This window comes from Chiloscyllium punctatum, chromosome 6 (genome assembly GCF_047496795.1).
Source record: "Chiloscyllium punctatum isolate Juve2018m chromosome 6, sChiPun1.3, whole genome shotgun sequence".
Classification (NCBI taxonomy): Eukaryota; Metazoa; Chordata; class Chondrichthyes; order Orectolobiformes; family Hemiscylliidae; genus Chiloscyllium; species Chiloscyllium punctatum.
The window spans coordinates 26262589-26286429 of NC_092744.1; the positions used below are offsets into that span (position 1 = coordinate 26262589).

The 23841-nt window shown below is 39.6% G+C and overlaps 1 pseudogene; it reads right to left on the reverse strand.

The window, feature by feature from the left end:
* The window catches only part of LOC140478635 (scavenger receptor cysteine-rich type 1 protein M130-like), a 47325-nt pseudogene extending 24468 nt beyond the window's left edge, over nucleotides 1-22857 (reverse strand).
* Between the last annotated feature and the right edge of the window lie 984 nt (nucleotides 22858-23841).

The following is a 23841-nucleotide window of genomic DNA, read 5'->3' on the forward strand; positions in this document are numbered from 1 at the left end:
TAAGGCATTCGACAAGGTTCTCCATGGGAAACTGGTTAGCAAGGTTAGATCTCATGGAATACAGAACTGGCTCAAAGGTAGAAAACAGAGGGTGGTAATGGAGGGTTGTTTTCAGGCTTGAGGCCTGTGACCAGTGGAGCACCACAAGGATCGGTGCTGGATAAAATCATGATTGGCATGGATAGAATAAATAGGCATGGACTTTTCATCATTTATATAAATGATTTGGATGTGAGCTTCAGAGGTACAATTAGTAAGTTTGCAGATGACACCAAAATTGGGGGTGTAGTGGACATCGAAGAAGGTTACCTCAGATTACAATGGGACCTTGATCAGATAAGCCAATGGGCTGAGGAGTGGCAGATAGAGTTTAACTTAGAGAAATGCATTTTGTGAAAGCAAATCTTAGCAGGACTTATACACTTAATGGTAAGGTCATAGGGAGTGTTGCTGTACAAAGAGACCTTGGAGTGCAGGTTCCTAGCTCCTTGAAACTAGAGTCGCAGGTAGATAGGATAGTGAAGAAGGTGTTTGGTATGCTTTCCTTTATTGGTCAGAATATTGAGTACAGGAGTTGGGAGGTCATGTTGCAGCTGTACAGAACATTGATTAGGCCACTTTTGGAATATTGCATGCAATTCTGGTCACTTCCTATCGGAAGGATGTTATGAAATGTGAAAGGGTTCAGAAAACATTTACAAGGGTTAGAGGATTTGAGCGATAGGGAGAGGCTGAATAGGCAAGTGCTGTTTTCCCTGGACCATCGGAGACTGAGGGGTGACTTTATAGAACTTGATAAAATCATGAGGGGCATGGATAGGATAAATAGGCATGGACAAGTTGGACCTAAAGGTCTGTTTCTATGCTGTACATCTCTATGACTACGATTTCCCCAATCAAACCAATAGTCATACAAATTAAGATGCACTTCACTTTTTTGGAAGTACTTTGGGGACTCAAAGCTCATGAAAGTTCAACATGAACTTACATTTCTATTTTTGCTGCAGCTCAAACTGAGACAATTAGAAAAGCTGGGTAAAGCGAACCATTGATTTGTCATTGATGGATCAGTTTAACCCCAGTGATGCTTTCAGCTATCCAGCAACAATAGTTTTCTCATGCAGCTTTATTTCATCTTGTCTAAAAAAACTCCAAATTTAATATTCTTGGGTAACCATTATCAGCAATATTATGAGTACTTCAGATGACAACGTGGCTTGTAATATTCAACACTTGCTATTTCTGTGCAACATCCTGGAATTATTATGATAAGTTGATATTTCAAATTGAAATTGAATCCTTTATGTTCCAGTCAAAAATGCTGTACCTAGATAGAGTTGAGTGTATCACATAGTTTAGTACAAAATGTCTTATTTTTCCAATTTGTATTCCTATTTCAGAAAGCTTTCCAAATTTGTGTGAATATTTTTCAAAGATTTGATCTTTGGTTATTGCAGCACACAATTACCACTGACTATCAAAGCAGTATTTCTTGATAATTTGATATAATTTGATATAACTCAATAATGATCTCAAATTTATTTTGCCTACACTTGACAACATTAAAACCAAGTTAAATGCAATGCCTTTATTTTCATTGGATGACAAGTGCTGAATTGGTTGAATGATTGAAACATATTACAGGTTCTGAGATTATATATTGGTCTTTTACAAAGGCCAGATTTGTCGATTTCTCTTATCATTTAGAATTGTTTGCATTGCTAAGGTTGCAGATATTATTGATAAAATCTTATTTCAAGGAAGTTATTTTTACAGACATTTTTAATCATAATGTTGGCTTGTTTGCTTCCCTTTATTTGGTATATCATCTATAGTTTGTTCACGTTGGATGGAATTGCAGTTCCATGACTTTTCATTTTTTATATGTTTGTTGTTCATTCAATGTCAGTCTGTAAGAATTGTTGCAATGCACCTTCATTAGCTGCAACTAAAAATGTTGATGTACAGATTGATGTTTTCCCCTACTAAAAGCTATTTTCCCCAGGTATGTTGTAAATTAAAAGAAACATTTGGGTGTATGATAAACAGTCTCCTTTCAGGAATTAATTATCAATAAAAATCTCTCCTTTAACAGTTCAATTTCAGATTTGTTCAGTTTTGAGAAAACAACAATTTACGTGTCAACATATTGCAAGATGAAAAGTTTGCAGTGCACAACTGAATTAGATTTTGTATGCTCAGGAGGATAATACTTCTTCATTCACTGTTTCGCTAAACTATTTTACAACAGTTTTCAATTATCATTACAATATCATAACATATTTAGTAATTCACACACGCACAATAAGATAGAAGAAGGTGTTCATGACTAAACTTTTCCAAATCAAATTATCAAGGCATAAAAATACTAACATGTAGAATTTGTACTACAATAAAGTCAAATCCATATTAAACCTAGAATGATTTTTTATTTAGTTCTGAATATAAAGATTGTCCTGGTTTACCATTCTCCACTTGGTAAATTAATTACTAGGAATTTCACTAAACTTCCATGGAGCTTTTCCATCTGTAATAACTGCTGAATTGGTTGGATACAACTTGTGAATTTCAACATCAAAATTTGTTGCCAAGTCATTGTCGAAAAATGGGTAAAACTGTAAGATACTTTGTTGTAAATGTTGTCCTCAATTACACTTTTGCTCAGATGAAAGTCCTCTCAAATTATTGAATTTCATCATATTCTCTTTCAAGTTCAGCATCAGATGGAGAAAATAAATCTAATAAAAAAGGAAAACAGACTGACGTAATAAAAGTTATTACACTCAACTTAGGCCCAAATGTTTTCAAACAGCCAGTCCAATCATGTAACAAATTTTTTTACGATTAATTATTACTATAATTCTACATATCTATTCAGCCACTACTCACTCCAAAAAGTGTTATAAGTGCTTTAATTGATAGACCTACTTACTATGTATTCTTCATCCCATTGAAAAGTCCAGCAAGTTGTGCAGAGTCAGGAGAGAGAGCTCACATCAGGGCGAGACATATCCAGAGTGAATATATCCTTTGGGGAGTTTGGAGGCAGCAAAGGAATTCATTGTAGAGGGGGGAAGAGATGTTGATTGCTTGCTTTTTTTCATACTTTGTAAGGTCTTTTTACATACTTTGTAAGGTCTTTTTACAGGAGAAAGTGAGGACTGCAGATGCTGGAGATCAGAGCTGAAAATGTGTTGCTGGAAAAGTGCAGCAGGTCAGGCAGCCTTCCTGAAGAAGGGCTCATGCCCGAAACATTGATTCTCCTGCTCCTTGGATGCTGCCTGACCTGCTGCGCTTTTCCAGCAACACATTTTTAAGCTGTTGCATTATCTGAACAGACATGAAGTGTGTAATAGTTATTGAACATCTCCACTTCAAACCCAATGATGGAGAAGAAATCATTGATGAAGTATATGAGTTAGTTGGGCCCAGGCCGTACCCTGAGGAACTCCTGTCGAAATTTCTTGAAGCTGAGATGATTAGTACTCCAATAACCACAAATATCTTCTTGTGGTGTTACTCCAACCAGCAGAGTCTTCTCCCATTCCCAGTATTGCTAGGACTCCTTGATGCCTCCAAACAGACCCCACTAGCAGGGATATATTTCCCTCCCCACCCCTTTCCGCCTTCCGCAAAGACCGTTCCCTCCGTGATTACCTGGTCAGGTCCACGCCCCCAAACAACCCACCCTCCAATCCTGGCACATTCCCCTGCCACCGCAGGAACTGTAAAACCTGCGCCCACACCTGCTCCCTCACCTCTATCCAAGGCCCTAAAGGAGCCTTCCACATCCATCAAACTTTTACTTGCACATCCACTAATATCATTTATTGTATCCGTTGCTCCCGATGCGGTCTCCTCTACATTGGGGAGACTGGGCGCCTCCTAGCAGAGCGCTTTAGGGAACATCTCCGGGACACCCGCACCAATCAACCACATCGCCCCGTGGCCCAACATTTCAACTCCCCCTCCCACTCTGCCGAGGGCATGGAGGTCCTGGGCCTCCTTCACCGCCGCTCCCTCACCACCAGATGCCTGGAGGAAGAACGCCTCATCTTCCGCCTCGGAATACTTCAACCCCAGGGCATCAATGTGGACTTCAACAGTTTCCTCATTTCCCCTTCCCCCACCTCACCCTAGTTCTAAACTTTCAGCTCAGTAACTGTCCCCATAACTTGTCCGGACTTGTCGTACCTGCCTATCTTCTTTTCCACCTATCCACTCCACCCTCTCCTCCTTGACCTATCACCTTCATCCCCTCCCCCACTCATCCATTGTACTCTATGCTACTTTCTCCCCATCCCCACCCTCCTCTAGCTTATCTCTCCACGCTTCAGGCTCACTGCCTTTATTCCTGACGAAGGGCTTTTGCCCGAAACGTTGATTTCGAAGCTCCTTGGATGCTGCCTGAACTGCTGTGCTCTTCCATCACCACTAATCCAGAATCTGGTTTCCAGCATCTTCAGTCATTGTTTTTACCTCCTTGATGCTGCACTGAGCTTAATGTGGCCTTGATTTCAAGGGCTGTCACTGTCACCCCACCTCTGGAATTCATCTCTTTTGTCCATGTATAAACTGAGACGATGATGGAGTCAGGAGTGGAGTGGCCATTACAAGAACCAAACTGGGTATCTTTGAGCAGGTGTTAGCACTGTTGAGGATACCTTTCATCACTTTACTAATGTTTCCTTTTCACCCATACTCGCACCACATTTTCAGAACCAGATTACTCTCTGAATGAAAGCTTCCAAAAGGCTTTTGATAAGGTGCCACATGGGAGGCTGCTGAGCAAGGTGAGGGCCCATGGTGTTCGAGGTGAGCTACTGGGATGGATTGAGTATTGGCTGTCTGACAGAAGGCAGAGAGTTGGGATAAAAGGTTCTTTTTCAGAATGGCAGCCGGTGACGAGCGGTGTCCCACAGGGTTCAGTGTTGGAGCCACAGCTGTTCGCATTATATATTAATGATCTGGATGAAGGGACTGGGGAAATTCTAGCAAAGTTTGCAGATGATATGAAGTTAGGTCGACAGGCAGGTAGTACTGAGGAAGTGGGGAGGCTGCAGTAGGATCTAGACAGTTTGGGAGAGTGGTCCAGGAAATGGCTGATGGAATTCAACGTGAACAAATGCGAGGTCTTGCACTTTGGAAAAAAGAATAAAAGCACAGACTACTTTCTAAACGGTGAGAACATTCGTAAAGCCAAAGTACAAAGGGATCTGGGGGTCCTAGTCGAGGATTCTCTAAAGGTCAACATGCAGGTTGAGTCTGTGATTAAGAAAGCGAATGCAATGTTGTCACTTATCTCAAGAGTATTGGAATATAAAAGCACCATTGTGCTACTGAGACTTTATAAAGCTCTGGTTAGGCCCCATTTGGAGTACTGTGTCCAGTTTTGGTCCCCACACCTCAGGAAGGACATACTGGCACTGGAACGTGTCCAGCGGAGATTCACACGGATGATCCCTGGAATGGTAGGTCTAACATATGAGGAACAGCTGAGGATCCTGGAATTGTATTCATTGGAGTTTAGAAGATTAAGGGGAGACTTAATAGAGACGTACAAGATAATACATGGCTTGGAAAGGGTGGATGCTAGGAAATTGTTTCCGTTAGGTGAGGAGACTAGGACCCGTGGACACAGCCTTAGAATTAGAGGGGGTCAATTCAGAACAGAAATGCAGAGACATTTCTTCAGCCAGAGAGTGGTGGGCCTGTGGAATTCATTGCCGCAGAGTGCAGTGGAGGCTGGGACACTAGATGTCTTCAAGGCAGAGATTGATAGATTCTTGTTGTCTCGGGGAATTAAGGGCTACAGGGAGAATGCGGGTAAGTGGAGTTGAAGTGCCCACCAGCCATGATTGAATGGCGGAGTGGACTCGATGGGCTGAATGGCCTTACTTCCACTCCTCTGTCTTATGGTCTTATGGAAAGCAGTTCTCAAGTTCCTCAACTCTTCTGCAAATGATTTAAATCCTATGCCTCCTGGCTATTGAATTTTCATCCGAATGAGATAGGTTCCCCATCCACTCTATTCCAGACCTCATTATCATGTACTGGATTTCCTTTCGGCCTCATCCATTCAAAAAAAAGTCTTGACCCAAACATGTCATAATCTTTCTTCAAGGATTAAAAATTGTCAATCACAGCACGTTTATGGTATATCACCTCTGTAATTTCTCAAGTGCAATCACATTGTAAACATTAAGAATTGCAGAACAATAAATGAACAAGAATCAGATTCTCCACTTATGGGGCAGGATTATTAATGGGAAATTAACCAACCTTTCTGGAAGCTTCTCTGTAATTCTGCAGCCAAAGCAAGTGAGACAGCAATCAAAAGAATAACAAGAATGGAAGGGATGATTAAAGTAAGGGGTCTTGCCTGGTTGAAAGGCGCTGTGAGATTCTGATAGCCTGTAAGAAAGTGAGAATAATAATTTTAATGAAATAATGATAATGACACAGGGAAAATCTGCCTCAGACATTTCCTTGTGATACAACCAAGTGATTGAATTGAAATATTTTGTTGATTTAACCGGGCATTATCTGACCAGAGTTATGTTATTCTCTTTCCCATTACAATTACCTTAAAATAACAATTTAGTTATGATTCAGCAAGGAAACATAATCTCAACCTTTCACTTTCTAACCTTTGTACAGCTGTCAATCTCACCCTGGTGTTCAGCATCAATTGTTCTGACGATGTACAAATGTTTCAGTTGTGGGAAGATAATGGGCTACAGCATGAATAATGTAAATATATAATGTCAATGTATGATGGAGTAGACATATATTCAAGTTTAATAATGGTTTCAAGATATTTAGCAAAGTAAATATTGCAGAAAGGAAAGTAGCCTGCAAGTGGACATTGGCAGAGTAACTGATTTAGTGGAATGGTAAGTAGAGCTCAGATTGGGATTGTTTGAGGTGATACACTTTGAACTGAAGTTTGAGGGAACAGAATACTTTCTAAATGAAGAGATGCTGTCAACGGTGGAAGAATTATATTCAGTCATGAACAAAAGACCAGAGTTTAGAATGCAGGGATAGGGTGAGTGAAATAATGGAGAGTTTTAAAGGGAAGAATGTGAATGGTAAATAGTTCACTTTCAAAAACACTTACCAGAACATATCACATTGACATCCTCTTTATGATCACAGTCGTGATCACCCATAGCTGACAATTGGCAGTCCCACAGATTAATTCAGTTCCTTTGCATTTAACCTCCTCCATCCAAATTGTGCCATTACCTTGGTCGAATATCATTCCTCCCACAGTCCAAATTGGGCCACCACAATTTAATTGCTGACAGACGACAGCAGCATCCTGCTTATCCCAGGAATCATCACAAACTGTTCCCCATGTACCTTTGAAGAATATTTCAACTTTTCCAGAACAATTATCAAATCCTGCAGTTAGCCATAACTCTACAAAAACAAAATATGAATAAGAACTTGGGATATCAACATGCAGATTGATAAAATTATTTTATTTGCCCTGTTCCAAATTCCAACCCACATGCTACTGTTTGATGCCATTTAGGTTAAAGTTTCTGAAAACAGAAACTGAATTTGAATAACCAAATAAATATTGTGGTGACAAAAGAAGTCAAGAGAATGACATTCTGTGGCAAAATAACTCATCTTCAGTTTCCTCATCACTTGACCACCACTTACAAGGCACAAATCAGAAGAGTGGTAAATTACTCTCCATTTGCCTGGATGACGACAGTTCTACTTGCACACAAGAAGCATGACAGTAATAATAAATAAATGTCAGTCTAACCAGTGACTTCCACTCAACATGAACAAAAATACGAAAAAATTGATACAGGCAGTGGTATGTATCACCAAAAGATTCAGTAACACTCTGAGGCTCATTCAGCAGCAAATTCCAAATTCACATCCTCTCTCACTTCAGCAGAGAGGGATACCAGGTGCAGGCTAACACCACAACTTGCAAGTTATTATCCTGTCTTGGACCTCTTTCAGTTTTGCTCAATAAACATCACATAATTTCCCCGAAATGTCGATTTTCCTGCTCCTTGGAAGCTGCCTGTGCTTTTCCTGCACCACGCTAAACTAAACTCTGGTTTCCAGCATCTGCAGTCCTCACTTTTGCCTATCACATAATTCCCTCTATGCCAGCACCATGGGTGTCCCTTATTCCAAGGACAGCGTGATTCAAGAAAGCAGATCACAGCAAGCATCTCAAGTACAATTAAGGATCAATAATAAATGCTGCAATTAATAGCAACACCCACATTTTGTGGATGATTAAAACAAACTCTTAGATCTGGGTTAATTTACTGCAATTAATAAAACTAAATTGTTTTTCCAATGTATATCATGAAAGATAATTGTTCACTGGTAAAAATGATTAATGAGAGAGTTTAAAATATAGAAGTGGCAGCAAATTAATTTTAATTAGGCCCACTGACTGCAATTGAAAGCCTGACATAAAGCTATGTGCAATTGTTATCCTGAATGTGCCAGAATTCACAATGTTGAATAGTTCCTAAAAAGGGAGCAATGTATGTTGAATTATAATTTGAAATTCTGTGTGGCTACACTCTGTCAGTTAATGCTGCGCTGCCTGGATCAGACTCATGAACCTCTTTTGCCCCCCTCCCCCCAATATTTAGTCAATGGATAATTCCTTCAAGGCTTTCCATTGATTAGCAAAACTGAATTACCAAGTGTGCCTTGATATATTGCTATTGCTACACTCAATGTAATCAGTCCTGGCAAAGATAACATAAGCTAGAACTAAGGTAATCGTGCACTGCACTTAACCTGAACCAAGACCACTCATGACTGTATGTAAAATAATTGGGTACTGAACCCTATCAATAGCACTCTATACTGTATGCAAAACAATATATTTCATAGCACAAAAGTCAAGATGATGGACACACTTTCAAGAACCACTTCACAGTTTTTCCTTTGTTAATTTCTTTAAAAATCAACACCTATCATACAACATATATTAACATCCATATTAATAATTACCAAAATGTTCTGGAACAGGTCGTATTTCACTTTTCTTTGAAACCCTCTGATTGTTTATTTTCCTTGGACTTAGTTCTAGAATAAAATTACATCCATTACTTCGACAAAAACTTATACAGCAATGCCCCAATGTACTTCTTGAGGGCCATCATAAAATTAAATTTATCACAGAGGCACACAGAATGATATTGGGTCAGACAACAAAAAGTTGATCAAACATTAATGATAATGTTAAAGAAAACAATGTAAACAATGAGGCATATTAGGGCGAGGGTTATGATTGAGATCATGTCTACTGAATGGAACCCCAAAATTGTGGATCATTTATAACTGGAAATGCAGAAGAAACAAGAATCAGTGGAAATCAGATATACTGTAGAATTGTGGGACTTTGACACAACAAAAGCAAAGAGAAGTAATGCTATGTAGAGACTTACAAATGAGGATGAGAATTTAAAAATCAATTTGCTGCTGAACCAGGCGTCCATGTAGGTCAGAGAGCAAAAGGATGATGTGAACATGACAACAGAAATTTGAATGAACTTAAATTTACAAGTGATAAAGTGATAATTTTTCACAAAGTATTTCAATAGAAATGGGGTCCATTTGCCATTCTTGCCTGAACAGATGACTCCAACATCCTCCTGATGATTACAATTATGTCTGCCCCATGGTGAAGATGGACATTGCCATAGGAGTGTATCATGCGAATAACAATTGACATCATCGAGCCAGATCTGTCCAGAACCACTTCCAAATGTAACAGGAGGCTCCACAGATTGGGCAGAGCCACAGCTGAGTTGTTTACAAACAACCTCTGCTTCCTCCATTCCGAAGGAATCTGCACAAACAGTCCCCCAGATTCCAGTATAGAAAACTTCTAATCTGCCCTGACAGAGAGTTGGACCATCCTGCAGTCTAACAGCCCTGTGCTCTGTGGAACAAAAATAAGAACTTTAATCTTCTGTTCCATTTAAATCCCACTGCTCAAATATACAAAGGGAAGGTCAACTTTTTTGATGTGGACCGAAATTAATATAAGAAGACAGTTTATCAAAGACCTTCCAAGAAGGCTGAAGAGTCAAATAAAGTAAAATAAAAGACAAGAATAGCCTTGTATTATGAGGGATAACAACAATGTAAGGGCTTAAAGTACAAAAAGTAGAAAAACTCACAGGGTGAAAAGTGACTGAGATCCCTGAATACTAACTTGCTGGAGAAGGAAATGGAAGATGCAAAAAAATACCTCCCTCAACATGTGGCCTCCCCCCTGCCCCCACCAAACCCCCCCTCCCCGCCCCCCGCCAACCCCTGACCTTAAGAAACTACAGAGGCCTGTCCATACCTGAAAAATGAGTTCATTGGTAAACAGGATAGGAGACCAAGTCTGTGATGGTGCACTAAGGGAAGTCAGGATACAAGTGGCATATTGAACTCTGACAGATAGCGCAGGGCCTGCACATGTTCTAACTTGAAAACCAGTTGCCTGATATGACTCTTAGGATGAATTACTGAAGTCAGGGGTAGGGCTTGCACCTCCTGACCAACCAGGATATTATATGCCATTCAGTCAGGACGGATTGTAAAGTTAGGCACTTCGGCTACAATGGAAGACTATTAAGAAAATTATGTAATTGGCTTCAGAAAATATTTATTCAGCTTTAAAAAACTTTATCTTGCTTAACTGTAGCATAACTGTACTTTGTTGAAGGCTTTTCAGACATTTAAGAACCTTAATTAAACATCTATTTAGGAGTTAGAAGATGGGATGAGCACCAAGCTTAGCAATAGATAGGTTATTGGTTGGAATGGAGTGTGTAACTATATTTTATGTATAAAATTCATTACTATTTGCAACTTGGTGCAGAGCCTTTGAGCAGCTCCCCTCATACATATGAATAAATCATTTACATCTTGGACTGGGGCTGTTAAGTGTCAACTCTGTTATTTAACGTTGTTCACATGGCCATTTAAAATAAGATCTATGTCAAAACATTTAATTTAGAAGATAGCTGAAAATGTGTTGCTGGAAAAGTGCAGCAGGTCAGGCAGCATCCAAGGAGCAGGAGAATCGACGTTTCGGGCATGAGCCCTGAAGAAGGGCTCATGCCCGAAACGTCGATTCTCCTGCTGCTTGGATGCTGCCTGACCTGTTGCACTTTTCCAGCAACACATTTTCAGCAACACATTTTCAGCTCTGATCTCCAGCATCTGCAGTCCTCACTTTCTCCACAATAATTTAGAAGATACCCAATTGTCTGTTGCGTTCTCACTATACATTGTGTTTTGATGTGAGCAAACCAGGGTTATTCCTACATTACTGACAGCACTGAACACAAAAAAAAGTACAATTTGATTACAATGACTAAATATGTTTGTTAGATTCATGTTTGTTAGATTCCTGTATTATTGCTGTGCAAATACAGTATTTGAAAGTACATCTCACCAAAGCAGATAACTCCAGCATCTTCTTTATGATTGCAGTCGCTCTCACTCGATGGCCCAGCCAGACATTCCCATAAAACAGAATCATTCATGCTGCAGTTCACATTATCTAACTAAATAGGCCCCACTCCTGGACCAAACCAACTGGAAATCGTTGCATTTATAGCCTGTCCACACTTCAGCTGGTTGCAGGCAACTTGGGCATCTGCTAAATCCCAGGAGTCATCACACACAGTTCCCCAGGCTCCATTGGAATAAAGCTCCACCCTTCCAGCACAGCGACTTCCACCATCCACCAATCTTAACCGAATATGATCTGCAGAACAGGAATAGTTAGACAGTTTGTGGTGGAGGAAACAATTTCTACTTTCCATATAGTGGATTTATTTGAAAATGATGGTCTGTTTCATATTAATTTCCTTACAATAACCAGTTAGTTATATTTAGTTATATAGTTATATATAACTATGTATAATATCGTTATATATATAGTTATATATATAACCATATATATACTTATATATAACAACAAGTTATATAATCTGGAGTCAAGATTAGAGTGGTGCTGGAAAGACACAGCAGGTCAGACAGCATCAGAGGAGAAGGAAAATGGCCCTTCATCCTGATGAAGGACTGTTGCCAGAAGTGTCGATTTTCCTGCTCCTCGGATGCTGTCTGACCTGCTGTGTTTTTCCAGCATCACTCTAATCTTGACTCCATCTGAACCTGCCTGCTTAAAAGGATATTTGCAAGTTTTAAAATCCAGTCTCCTACATGGATATCATTGTACAAATGGCATTTCTTGTCCTTCTCAGCCATGTTTCTAAAGGTTTCATGACAACTTACTGGCTGGCCAGGTTGTGCTGAAGGCATAGAGATTGAACCAATTGACAGTTGAGGGATGTACTGGTCAGGCTGGACAGCACTAACTTTCCCTCCCTAAATTACATTTGTGAAATAGTTGAACACACCTATAGTAAAAATATTACTTTCACTGAGCACTTATAAAACATAAACTTGTCAAGTTTTAAATACGGACTGCTACCAATGTTTCAGTTGGGTGTTTTGTTTCCTTCCACTGTTCAACTGCACAACACAGAAACATCTGTAGCCCAATCAATTGGAATTCTTTACTATGTACTTTCATAGGGATTTACATGCAGTTGGATCAGTCATAGAGTCATACAGCTTGAAAACAGGTCCATTTGTCCAATTCTTCCATGCCAACCAAATTTCCCAAACTAAAAGAATCCCATTTGCCAGATCATTCTAAACTTTTCCTATTCATGTACTGTCCAAATCTCTTAAATGTTGTAAATGTACCTGCATCTATCACTTCCTCTGGTGGATCATTCCACACAAAAACCACTAACTTGTGTGAAAAAAATTGCCCCTCGAGTCCCGTTTCAATCTTTTTTTCTCACGTTCAATCTGTCCCTTTAGATCAAACCCTCCAACCCTGACAACATCCTTGTAAGCCTTTTCTGAACCCATTCAAGTTTCACAACATCCTTCTATTAGGAGGGAGACCAGAATTACATACAATATTCCAAATGTGGGCTAACCAATGCCCTGTACAACCACAACATGACCTCCCAACTCCTATTCTTAGTGCTCTGACCAATAAAGGAAAGCATATCAAATGCCTTCTTCACTATCCTATCTACCTGTGACTTCACTTTCAAAGAACTATGAACCTGCACTCCAAGGTTTCTTTGTTCAGCAACACTCCCCAGGACCTTACCATTAAGTGTGTAAGTCCTGACCTGATTTGCCTTTCCAAAATACAGCACCTTACATTTATCTAAATTAAACTCCACCCGCAACTCCTTGTCCCATTGGCCCATGTGATCAAGATCCCATTGTACATGGAGGTAACCTTCTTCGCTGTCCATTAAATCACCAATTTTGGTGTCATTTGCAAACTTACCAACTACACCTCCTGTGTTCACATCCACATCATTTATATAAAGGCAAAAAGCAGTGTACTCAGCACCAATCCTTCGGCACACCACTGTTCACAGGCCTCCAGTCTAAAAAACAATCCTCCACATGACCTTCTGTCTTCTACCTTTGAGCTAATTCTGTTTCTAAATGGCTAGTTCTCCCTGTATTCCACGTGATCTAACCTTGCTAAACAGTCTACCATGAGGAACCTTGTCGAATGCCTTACAAAGTACATATAGAGCATGTACACCACTCTACCCTCATCAATCCTTTTTGTTACTTCTTCAAAAAACTCCTTACACCTATTTGCCAAAATCCCAATCAACTTGCCCATTACTGATGCAGGATGATGAGTCTATAGTTCCCTGACTTCACCTACCACCTTTAGTAACACCACAGTAACCAACTTGTAGTCCTCCAACACCTCACCTGTGACGAGCAAATGATACAAGAATGTCAACAAGGGGCTCAGAAATCACTTCCCTATCTTCAAATGGAGTTCTAAAATACACCTAATCAGGACCTGGGGATTTATCCATCTTTATGTGTTTTAATACACCAAGCACCTCTTTCTCCGTAATATGGACATTTTTCAAGATGTCACCATCTATGTCACCTCTTTCGATATCTTCCATGTCCTTCTCCATGGTAAACTGATGCAAAATGCTTGTTTAATATCTCCCCGAACTCCTGTAGTTCCCGATGTAGGCTGCCTTGCTGATCTTTGACGGTCTTGTTCTCACCGTAGTTACCCTTTTGTCCTTCATGTATTTATAAGATCCCTTTGGATTTTCCCTTAGTCTATTTGACAAATCTATCTCAAGTCCCCTTTTTGCCCTCCTGGTTTCCCTTTTAAGTATACTCCTCCTGCATTTATACTCTTCTTAGGATTCATTGGAGCTCTGCTATCTGTGCCTTGCATATGCTTCCTTCATTTTCTTGACCAAAACCTCAATTTCTCTAATCATCCAGCATTCCCTGCACCTACCTGCCTTGCCTTTCACCCTAACAGGAACATACTGTCTCTGGACTCTCATTGTCTCAGTTTTGAAGGCATTCCATTTTCTAGCCGTCCCCCACAAATAACTTTTGAAAGTTCTTGCCTAATACCATCAAAGTTGGCCTTCCTCCAATTTAGAACTTTAATCTTTTGATCTGTTCTATCCAGTTCCATCAGTATTTTAAATACAATAGAATTATTGTACAGGCCCCAAACTACTTCCCCACTGACACCTCAGTCACTTGTGCTGCCTTATTTCCCATGAGGAGGTTAAGTTTCGCGCCTCCTCTGGCAGGGACATCCACGTCATGAATCAGAAAATTTTCTTGTACACATTTCAAAAATTCTAAACCCTTAACACTATGGTGGTCCCAATGTATGCTTGAAAAGTTAAAATCCTCGACCATAACCTCTTTATTCTTCTTACAGATAACTGAGATTCCCCCATCCTATCATTTCTTTGCACGCTTCATAACCATTGCAAAGTGTTTACAGGATAGAAACGGCCTGTTCAGGCTAACAATTCGATACTTCTCATCTCTTCTCAGCCATGTTCATCAAAGACAATCATCCTATTCTCGTAAACATATCTTACTCTTCATCCAGCTGGCGTCCCTTGCATGAATCAGTGCTATAATTTCAACAGATCACGACTTCAAAGTTGTAGACACAGACTGAAACCATACATTTCTCCTGAATACATTATCGACTCTGGGGGACTTTATCCCATAGCTGGCAGCAGGACAATAGTTACATGTGAGGGAATAAAGAAGGTCATACCAGAGCACACCACTCCCACGTCACCTCCAATTGATGACTGCTCCGATTTTGTAAAACTGCAATTCCAAAGGAAGGGTTCACTCCCGTTGCACCTGACATTACTGATCCAGGTCGGTCCTCTGCCTTTCCCAAACTTCAGGTGGTTGTAAATGCTTATTGCAGAGCCACACTTCAGCTGTCTGCACACCACTTCTGCTTCATTGAAATTCCACTGAGTGTCAGTCACTCTCCCCCAAGCACCGTCATAATAAACCTCCACACGGCCTTCGCAAACGCTCTGTCCGTTCACCAATCGTAACTGCCAATCTTCACCTGTAAGAACGCAATTTTGTAATCAACGTTCATGCAATGTTTCAAAATAGACAGCAACTGAACATTAGTTATGACCATTAATTATTGCACAATTTATCTATTCCCCAGTTAATGAACAGAAAGCAGGAATAGAAAGTAGCCGGTAATTGAAATGTAGAGATTGTCAGGAAGATTAATGTTTCAAAAGACTCCGGTCAGAGCTGCTGTGCTCAGACGTACAGTGCTCTCCATTTGCCAGTCGTTACCGTCAATCTTCACCGGTCAGAGTGCAATTTTATAACCGTTCATGCAATGTTTAGCCGACATCATCCGAACATAAAATATGACCATTAATATTATTGTGCGATTTATCCACTCCCGAGTTCATAAACAGAGAATAGAAAACAAATAGAGAATGTAGCCCCTGTCTGCAAGATAAAGATATTCTGGAAGATTAATGTTTCAAAAGATTCACTCTGAGCTGCTGTGCTCAGAAGGACAATGTCTTTACAGGCAAACAAATTGAAATCAGGGAGATATATTGTCAGTTGAACTTTCAGACGGCAATTCATGTGACTACTTTCCAATTTTTTAGTCTTTCAAGGGATGTGCACATTTAAAGTTGCCATGATAGCTGGAATCCATTGGTCTATCTTAGTTTAGGGTTGAAGGAGATTCACGCTTCCACGTGTTGATAAATTAATGCTTCTTCGTTTATTCCTCCCTGAATGGCTGTGATAATAATTTAATGTCTCTTTGTCTTAGATTCTTTCGTGAGCTGGTAAAAGAATATTTACTTGCACCATCTGTTGCTTTCAGAATATTAAAAGTCACAATCAAACCACTTTTTCACTACAAGAGCATAAAAGTATTGTTAATGGATACCTTCTTCACAATTTAGCCCTGTGAACACTGCTTGTATTCAATTAATCTACAGCAGACATATTGTCATTATGTAATATCCCATATGCTATATATTGTTCCCAGAATGCTTTGAAAATGAGTTTCATCCGCCTAATCTGGACTGGGTCATAGTTCATTGAATCATACAGCACAGAAACAGACCCTCAGGTCGTAATTGTTCTCGCAGACCAGCTATCCGAAACGTATCCAGTCCAATTTGCCAGCATTTGGCCCATATCAGACTAAACACTTTCTACTCATGTACCCTTGCAGATGCCTCCACCAGCTCCTCTGGCAGCTCATTACATACATGTACCACCCTCTGCATGAAAATGTTGCCCTTCAGGTCCCAATTAAATCTTTCCCCTCTCACAGTAAACATATGTCCTCGAGCTTTGAACTTCCCTATTCTGAGAAAGCGACCTTGTCTATTTATCCTATCTATGTGCCTCATGATTTTATGAACCCCAACAAGGTCACCCCTCAGCCTCCAACCCTACAAGGAAAATATCCCCAGCCTAGTTAACCTCTCTTTATAGCTCAAACCCTCCACTCCCAGCAACATCCTTGTAATTTTTTTCTGAACCCTTTCAAGTTTCACAACATTGTTCCTTTAGCAGGGAGACCAGAATTGACTACAGTATTCTAAAAGTGACCTCACCAATTCATGTACAGATGCAACATGGCATCCTAACTCCTACACTCAAATGCACAGACCTGTGAATATAAGTGTGCCAAATTTGTTCTTTACTATCTTGTCTACCTGCAACTCCACTTTCAAAAATCTATGTACCTGCACCCCTCCGGTCTCTGTTCAGCAACACTCTCCAGGGCTCTACCATAAACTGTCTAAGTCCTGCCCTGCTTTGCCTGACCAAAATGCTCAAAATCACAACCTGGTATTGTGTGATTTTTAACTTTGTCCACCCCAGTCCAATACTGGCACATCCACAGCACAGTTACCAAAATGCAACATCTAAATTAAAATCCATGTGCCATTCCTCGGCCCATTAACCCATCTGTTCAAGATCCATTGTACTCTGAGATAACCTTCATCACTGTCCACTACACAGACTATTTTATCCACTTCACACCTATATATGGTCACATGGGCAGGAGGTGTACTCATCAATTTGTAACTTTCAGAAGCAGACACTTCAATCCAATGTGCTCACATCTAGCTGGGATTAAGCACATTGTATTGAAAATTAGTAGTGAAGTTCTTTTGTGCAGTAGTAATGCCCTCACCTCTGAGCCAGGAGAGTCTCTTTGGGAGAAGACATCTCAAAATTTGAGGGGTTGTTGTGGAGCAGTGGGAATGTTCTCACCTCTGAGCTGGGAGACCCAAGTTCAAGTCGCACTTGCTGAAGAGGTGTGCAGCAATATCTCTAAACAGGTTGGTTGCAAAATACATGAAAATTAGTTATATCACATATCTGGATCTCAGATTCCAACAAAATTCAAGGTGTGAACTCATCAATATCATATCAGGTGCGCACAAGACTGTGCAGATTTATAGCTGTTTCACTATACCTACTGCAACACCCCTCAGTGGAACTGTTCAATAGTTTCATGTTACTTTCTTGTGAAAATGAACAAACATTGAAGAAAGATATATTGGTCACTGGAAGCTGCTTACTCTGCTGTCCTCCAGATCATGCCCATATTTAACTTAAACAGGACAACCAATTGCACATGTCAATATGCAAATATATAATCATTTAATGATGAGAATAGTTGATACAAGGCAACGAAGGATTCCTTACCTGAGCAGATGACACCTGCATCATTTCTGTGTGTGCATTGATGTTGCTCCCAGGATACAATGGGGCAGACTGTCAAACGCATTTCATTTCCATTACATTCAATGATATCCATCCATATCAAACCATCTCCCTCTCCAAACAATGCACCACCAGGAGTTGATATTGCAGTCCTACAGCCAAGCTGATTGCAGACAACATTTGCGTTCTGTAAATCCCAGTAGGTGTCGCAACTGTGCCCCAGGTATCACCCATCAGTATTTCCACTCTTCCTGAACAGGTATTATCACCACCAACTAACCGTGGTCCCTTTTGACCTTTTTCCAAAAACAATAATTATTTTCAAGCTGATTAATATTCACTTAGAAAATATTCACCTCCATTAATTATCAAAGAGTGCACAAAAGTAATAATTCTAATGATGAAAATGAAGAAATGAGACAGAAACTCTGAAATGATCACAGCAGAAGCACGTTCTCATCCATTAGATCGCTGGATCGCTGAAGCACCACAGTGGAAGAATCAGAGTGGAAAAATCTCAAGAACACTTGGGAAAAAAAAATATAGTTTGTATTTTGAAAGGAGCTGAGAATGTGCTGAGTGAAGTTTTATATCTTTCTGAAAATCTAATGCTGTCTGCATTGATCATTTAACTGAAGTTTAATTTAAGTTTCTGTAAGCAGCCCTCCAGTACAGAGCTGCTGTGATCAGTTGATTAATTTTCTAGTTTAATCTAGTTTCTGTATCTGTAGAGGAACTGACTGTGCTTTTGTTTTTATCTGGGCTCATGAAAATGTAAGGGTTTAAGTGTTTAGAGCGTAGTTAAGATTACATGAGAATCTGTGAATTTAGTGAGTGTGAAAATTTCATGGAGGGCGAGGAAAGCTTTCTCTTCCTTACCTTTCTCACTCTTCAGGATTTAGTTCATATTGAGGTAAAGTGTGAGATGCTGATTGGTGAGTGGCTAGTACCTTAATCTACTTATGAGTCACTTGTAAAGGTATGGTAAATGCAAGGCAGAGCTACTTGGTTCAGTAGAATCCACCTACTATACCATATGGGAAGTAAAGGAAATATCACATGTCTTAGACAAGCACAACTGTCCCTGTCTACTTGAGCACTACTATTAACTCAAGCAGCAGTTGTAGTACTGGAGTGAAAACACAGAACAGAGAATGGCATGAGTACCATGTTCAAGGAGGTAGTAACACCGCAGGAGTGAATGGGTAACCACTTGGAGCTCCAGGAGAATCAAGGAAGCAATGTAAGAGAATCACTCAGAGACAATATCATTTGCAAATAGTTTGCCATAAGATCATAAGATACAGGATCAGAATTAGGCAATTGGGCCTATTGAGTCTGATCTGCTCTTCAATCATAGCTGGCACCTTTCTCAACCCCTGCCTTCCCCCATAACCCTTGCCCCCTTAACACCTTAAAGCCACATAATGACTTGGCATCAATATCCTTCTGCAGCAAAAAGTCCCACAGATTCACCTCCCTCATATTGGGTAACTGGAAGTAAAACAAGTAGTATGCAAGATTAGAAGACAAAATCAAAGCAAGCACCAAACAAGATCAGAAAGTAAAGTTACAAACGTGGTAATGACACACTTAAAAATAATTCAATAAGTCAGTAGAGTCAAGATTGACTTATGGACGGGAAATCATGTTTGAAAAACCTGGGGGAGTTATTGGAAGAAGTTATTTGTCACATCTTTCAGATAGTAACCACTCAACAAATGTTATGGATCTAAAAACAAGGTGAACTGCTGGATATGCTATATTTGAACTTCCAACAGTTTTTTTTTTCAACTAGATCCCAGACAGGAGATTAAGACATAAAATTAGGACACCACAGATTGGGTGTAATGTATTTCTTTGGATTGAGAATTGATTATAAACCTAACACAGGGATAAGGAAAGACAGATAATTGACTGGATGGCAGCATGTTACTAATAGAAAATCATGAAAATAAATTTTGGGGTCACAGTTGTTTAGAATCCATACAAATTTCTTGGTTCCAAGTAAAACATTCTGAACTTGTAAGAAGATTGAAAAAGAATCATATGGTCTAAACGGTAAGAGATTACAGCATGCTGAGCAGCAGCGGGATGTTGGTATACTTGTGCATGAGTTGTAAACTGTTGGTGCAGAGTTGCACCAAATACTTAGGAACGAATATGATCACTTATTGGGAAGGAAATTGAATACAAATATAAGAAGGTTACGCTGAAGTAATGCTCCCTTGAGACTCCAAGTGGACTTACATGCACAGTATTGGTTAGCTTATTTACAGAAGGATGTAAATGTGTTTGAGGTAATATATAGATGGTTTACTGGATTAATATTTAGAATGGGGGCAATATCAGGAAAAGTTGGACAGTTTCAGCTTGTACTTCCTGGAGATTAGAAGAGTAAGAGGCTATTTGATTGAAACATATAAGATATTGAGGGTCTTGTCAGGTGAGATTTGGAGACGATGTTCCCTCTTATGAGAAAATCTGTCCATTTAAGGCAGAGATGTGTTGACTATTTTTTCCTGTCTCAACTGTGAGTTGAAAAATGAGTCTGACTACTTTTAAAGCAGAAATGGTTAGGTTGTTGTCAATCAAGAGGGTGAAGAGATATCAGCAGTAGGCAGAGACAGTCTTACAGTTATAATCCGATCAGCCATGAAATGACAGAGTAGGTTTGCAGGGCTCAACAAATTACTTTGGAACCTACTTTTGATTTTATGTTCATATGTTTCTCATATATAATGTGAGAGGTGAAGAGAAAAGGTGAATTGAGTCTACTAGATTAAATGAACAGTTTTAAACTCATTGTTATTGTTATGAATGAAGGAATAAAATACTTTCCAGAACAAATTATACTGACATCGTGGCTATGTGTGCAGTTCTTTTGATTGCTTGATGTAATGGGGCAGTCCCAGATAACTGTCTCATTACCCTGACATTCATAGACATCCAGCCATATAGGACCACTGCCCTCTCCAAATTTAGCCCCACTGAGTACTGATATCACTTCCCCACATTTCAATGATGTGCAAACCACACGGGCATCCAGCGAATCCCAATGTGAGTCACACACAGTCCCCCATGTCATTCCTTTCTGTATCTCCATCCTTCCAGAACATTCATCCACTCCACCAACCAATCTTGGCTGCTTGTGACCTGTTGTTTTAAAAAAGATGGAATAATGTTTTTATCAGGTAATTTCCTTCAACCTACAGCACATATTGAAACAGTTTTAATGAGAATTAGTTTGGTATTTGTTGTTCATTGCACAAAATGAAGATCAACTTCATGTCATTATTGTTGATACTGTCGAGGTATGATACCAGCAAGATTATTTTGTTCCCAAACCTATTGGATTCCAACTTTGATTATAGCATTGGCCAGCATTCTCATATCTGACAACACTTTATTGTGTTTATTATCTATAACCTCCACCTCAGCAACTGAGATTTGATTTGACATGAAAGGCATCATATCACTTTTAAATCTACCCTTTCCAAGTAACCTAAGGCTGGACTCACCATGTCTGTGCTGACCAAGTGCCAATCTAAACTAATCCCATCTGCCTGCATATGGTTCATGTCCCTCTATTCCCTGCCTGTTCATTTACCTGTCCAAATGCCTCTTAAATGTTGCCATTGTATCTGCTTCTACCATTTCTCCTCACAGCTTGTTCCAGGCACAAACCACCCTCTGCATAATTAGCTTGTCTTGCACATCTTCTTTAAATTGTCCCCCTCTCATTTTAAACCTTTCCCCCCCTAGTATTTGACATTCTCACCTTGAGAAAAAGATTCCAACTATCCATGCTTCGAATAATTTTATAAATGTCTATCAGGTCATCCCTCAGCCCTGGGTACTTTAGCACAAACAATCTAAGTTTATCTAACCTCTCCTCAAGCTAAACACTTCAATCCAGGCAATATTCTAGTAAACCTCATTGCCACCATCTCCAAATCCTCCATGTCCTTCCCATAGACTGGTGACTGCACACAATACTTCAGATAATTTCTAGATGTGATTTCTAGATGGAGAAAAAATTTACTTTTGCTGCACAACTATCACCTGCTCTTGGCATGTTGCTGGAGAAATGTTCCTGCTGGAACCAGAGCACTTCTTTGTGGCTTATGAACTAAGTAAGCCATTAGTCCATCTGTATTGCCTTTCGTGGCACTGGCAATGTCCAACCTGTTTAATTTTTTTATCAGTGAAAGGCCATCCTTTTTATTTATGCTTCTGATGAAAGGACACATGTTAAATTTCCACACAAAGATGAAACGTATAGCTTTAAAGTCGATAAAATGGTCAAGAGAATTTTATTTAATTTTAGAATCTAAAACCTTAAAACTCAGTATGATATTTTTCAGTATTATTAAAAAGCACATTATCAAAAGAATTGTGTGATTTGATGCAATAACAAGAAATAAATCACCATGCCCCATGTTTTCAAATATTTCAGGAAGGAGAGTTACCTGAACACACCACACCAGCTGCTTCCACTTCTCTGGAACAGTTATTGTGAGCCAGCTGCTTCAATTCACACTTCCAGGGGTCTTCCTCGCTGCCTTTGCAGCCAATTTCAAAGTTCAGCGTAGGCCAATTGCCAACCGCAAACTGAGAATTCCCTGATGCAGATAGAGCATCACCACATCCCAGGTATTTACATAAAACATGAGCATCATTCAAATCCCACATGCGACTGCAGATAATATTCCAAACACCGAAGCTATGGGCTTGAACTGTCCCAGCACATGGGCTACCTGGAGAATTGCACTTTGCTGCACTGTTATGGAAGAAGACAGTTTCAGAATAAGTATGATCACTATGGCATCTGAATTAAATTGAATTGAATTTATTGTCACATGTACTGAGGCACAGTGAAAAGCTTTGTCTTGCGAGCAATACAGGCAGATGACAGAATTAATAGCATAGATAAGTAAATAATAGGTAAACTGCAGCAAAAACAAAAACACAGGTACAGGCAAATGTATTTGGCATCAGTGTTTGGTTACCTAAAGCTCTTCATTACAAAATTCATGCTTTGTTTCTGCTTTCACAAAGATGGAGCAGATAATTTTCCAGAAATGTTCAAGGATAGAGTATTTAATGAGAGAGAGAACTGAAACAAATCTGTATTCGTAGAGTAATGGTGTAGGAGAAATTGATGTATTGAAGGTTGATAAATCCAGAGGTTCTGAGCATTTACATGCAAGAGCACTTAAGGAAGTGTCCCGAGAAATAATGGATGCTTTGGTGGTCATCTTCCAAGATTCTTTAGACTCTGAAACAGTTCTTACTGATTGGAGGGTTGCTAATTCAAAAGGCGGGGCAGAGAGAAAACAGGGAATTACAGACCAATGAGTCTAAGATTCATAATGGGGAAGATGCTAGTGTCGATTCTCAGAGATATTATAGCAGAGCACTTAGAAATCAGCACTTAGAAATTTCAAAATGGAAAACATTCTTAACAAATCTACTGGAATTCCTCGAGGTTGTAACTAAGCATTGATCACAGAAAGCTAATTGATGTGGTATTTTCAGACTTTTGACAAAGTCCCACATAAGAGATTAATGTGTAAAATTAAAACACATGGGATTGGGGATAGTGTAGGAACGAGGATAGAAAATTGGTTAGCAGACACAAAACAAGGAGTCGGAACAAATTGGTCTTTTTATGAA